Consider the following 3,967-nt stretch of genomic DNA (forward strand, 5'->3'; position numbering starts at 1 on the left):
TACCCATCCCACTCGGAGTGACAAATGCAAAAACCACAGTTGATGGACAGAATGCAGAACAATGTCATACATTCACCCCAGTACAGAGATCTGGGCGTAAATCCATCGTTTTTTTGCACTCCACACCAACCCAGTTCAGACATCGCCATATGCAAATCAGCCTTGACCCTGTGCCTCATGGGAACAGTCCAGCCCGAACTGCCAAGCCATGTCTTTCCTGGACCGGATTCAAGCATCCTAGGACCGGTTTCTGGCTATCAGCCGTCTTCAGCCAGGATAGCTTGACTCCAGTGGTGTGGAGAGCATGGGACTCACGTCTGAGCATATCCATCCCACTCGGAGTGACAAATGCAAAAACCACAGTTGATGGACAGAATGCAGAACAATGTCATTCATTCACCCCAGTACAGAGATCTGGGCCTAAATCCATCGTTTTTTTGCACTCCACACCAACCCAGTTCAGACATGGCCATATGCAAATCAGCCTTGACCCTGTGTCTCATGGGAACAGTCCAGCCCGAACTGCCAAGCCATGTCTTTCCTGGACCGGATTCAAGCATCCTAGGACCGGTTTCTGGATATCAGCCGTCTTCAGCCAGGATAGTTTGACTCCAGTGGTGTGGAGAGCATTTGGACTCACATCTGAGCATACCCATCCCACTCTGGGTGACAAATGCAAAAACCACAGTTGATGGACAGAATGCAGAACAATGTCATACGTTCACCCCAGTACAGAGATCTGGGCCTAAATCCATCGTTTTTTGCCCTCCTCACCACCCCAGTTCAGACATGGCCACATGCAAATCAGCCTTGACCCTGTGCCTCATGGGAACAGTTCAGCCCGAACTGCCAGGCCATGTCTTTCCTGGACCGGAATCAAGCATCCTAGGACTGGTTTCTGGCTATCAGCCATCTTCAGCCAGAATAGCTTGACTCCAGTGGTGTGGAGAGCATGGGACTCACGTCTGAGCATACCCATCCCACTCGGGGTGACAAATGCAAAAACCACAGTTGATGGACAGAATACAGAACAATGTCATACATTCAACCCAGTACAGAGATCTGGGTCTAAATCCATCGTTTTTTTTTAACTCTACACCACCCCGGTTCAGACATGGCCATATGCAAATCAGCCTTGACCCTGTGCCACATGGGAACAGAATAGCCAGAACTGCCAAGCCATGTCTTTCCTGGATCAGAATCAAGCATCCTAGGTCCGGTTTCTGGCTATCAGCTGTCTTCAGCCAGGATAGCTTGTCTCCAGTGGTGTGGAGAGCATAGGACTCACGTCTCAGCATACCCATCCCACTCGGGGTGACAAATGCAAAAACCACAGTTGATGGACAGAATGCAGAACAATGTCATACATTCACCCCAGTACACAGATCTGGGCCTAAATCCATCGTTTATTTGCACTCTATACCACCCCAGTTCAGACATGGCCATATGCAAATCAGCCTTGACCCTGTGCCACATGGGAACAGTCCAGCCCGAACTGCCAAGCCATGTCTTTCCTGGACCAGAATCAAGCATCCTAGGACCGGTTTCTGGCTATCAGCTGTCTTCAGCCATGATAGCTTGACTCCAGTGGTGTGGGGAGCATGGGACTCACGTCTGAGCATACCCATCCCACTCGGGGTGACAAATGCAAAAACCTCAGTTGATGGACAGAATGCAGAACAATGTCATACATTCACCCCAGTACAGAGATCTGGCCCTAAATCCATTGTTTTTTTGCACTCCACATCACCCCAGTTCAGACATGGCCATATGCAAATCAGCCTTGACCCTGTGCCTCATGGGAACAGTCCAGCCCGAACTGCCAAGCCATGTCTTCCATGGACCGGAATCTAGCATCCTAGGACCGGTTTCTGGCTATCAGCCGTCTTCAGCCAGGATAGCTTGTCTCCAGTGGTGTGGAGAGCATGGGACTCACGTCTCAGCATACCCATCCCACTCGGGGTGACAAATGCAAAAACCACAGTTGATGGACAGAATGCAGAACAATGTCATACATTCACCCCAGTACACAGATCTGGGCCTAAATCCATCGTTTATTTGCACTCTATACCACCCCAGTTCAGACATGGCCATATGCAAATCAGCCTTGACCCTGTGCCACATGGGAACAGTCCAGCCCGAACTGCCAAGCCATGTCTTTCCTGGACCGGAATCAAGCATCCTAGGACCGGTTTCTGGCTATCAGCCGTCTTCAGCCAGAATAGCTTGACTCCAGCTATCCTGGCTGAAGACGGCTGATAGCCAGAAACCGGTCCTAGGATGCTTGATTCCGGTCCAGGAAAGACATGGCTTGGCAGTTCGGGCTGGACAGTTCCCATGAGGCACAGGGTCAAGGCTGATTTGCATATGGCCATGTCTGAACTGGGGTGGTGTGGAGTGCAAAAAAACTATGGATTTAGGCCCAGATCTCTGTACCGGGGTGAATGTATGACATTGTTCTGCATTCTGTCCATCAACTGTGGTTTTTGCATTTGTCACCCCGAGTGGGATGGGTATGCTCAGACGTGAGTCCCATGCTCTCCACACCACTGGAGTCAAGCTATCCTGGCTGAAGACGGCTGATAGCCAGAAACCGGTTCTAGGATGCTTGATTCCGGTCCAGGAAAGACATGGCTTGGCAGTTCGGGCTGGACTGTTCCCATGAGGCACAGGGTCAAGGCTGATTTGCATATGGCCATGTCTGAACTGGGATGGTGTGGAGTGCAAAAAAACAAACGATGGATTTAGGCTCAGATCTCTGTACTGGGGTGAATGTATGACATTGTTCTGCATTCTGTCCATCAACTGTGGTTTTTGCATTTGTCACCCCGAGTGGGATGGGTATGTTCAAACATGGGTCCCATGCTCTCGACACCACTGGAGTCAAGCTATCCTGGCTAAAGACGGCTGATAGCCAGAAACCGGTCCTAGGATGCTTGATTCCGGTCCAGGAAAGACATGGTTTGGCAGTTCGGGCTGGACTGTTCCCATGAGGCACAGGGTCAAGGCTGATTTGCATATGGCCATGTCTGAACTGGGGTGGTGTGGAGTGCAAAAAAACGATGGATTTAGACCCAGATCTCTGTACTGGGGTGAATGTATGACATTGTTCTGCATTCTGTCCATCAACTGTGGTTTTTGCATTTGTCACCCCGAGTGGGATGGGTATGTTCAGACGTGAGTCCCATGCTCTCCACACCACTGGAGTCAAGCTATCCTGGCTGAAGACGGCTGATAGCCAGAAACCGGTCCTAGGATGCTTGATTTCGGTCCAGGAAAGACATGGCTTGACAGTTCGGGCTGGACTGTTCCCATGAGGCACAGGGTCAAGGCTGATTTGCATATGGCCATGTCTGAACTGGGGTGGTGTGGAGTGCAAAAAAACAATGGATTTAGGCCCAGATCTCTGTACTGGGGTGAATGTATGACATTGTTCTGCATTCTGTCCATCAATTGTTGTTTTTGTATCTACATATCCATAACATCACTAATCTGTTTTCTATTATAAAAGATGAGCATCCTGATAGATTAGTAGAGGAGGCACTTCTGCTGACACCAAGGGTCCTTGCATGTTGAGAAATCTTCACGCATCGGTCTAATATCTCGTGAGGGGTGTCCAGTTCGTGACCCAGATGGGGTCCTTTACTCTATTCCATCAGGTAATAGGGCTGGATCTTCTGTTGGGGGATTCTTGGCTCTACACCTACACACACTCTAGGTACACTTAGAGTAGTGTTCGCATAGTAGGAGTACTCTAGAATTACTGCCTATATACACATTGTTTAGCACCATGGTAGAATTACATCTACTATGTACACTTTTGGTGCTTGTAATCACGTTTATCTGCTTCTGTCTTCTAATCATTGCAACACACAGATTTTATGTAAGAATAACGTTGGTACAATAAATATTATTGAAAATGTCCTACCGTGCATTCTCTTTATATTTCTCTGAGAATTTCACGAGC

Source organism: Lissotriton helveticus, chromosome 8 (genome assembly GCF_964261635.1).
Source record: "Lissotriton helveticus chromosome 8, aLisHel1.1, whole genome shotgun sequence".
In the NCBI taxonomy this organism is placed as follows: domain Eukaryota; kingdom Metazoa; phylum Chordata; class Amphibia; order Caudata; family Salamandridae; genus Lissotriton; species Lissotriton helveticus.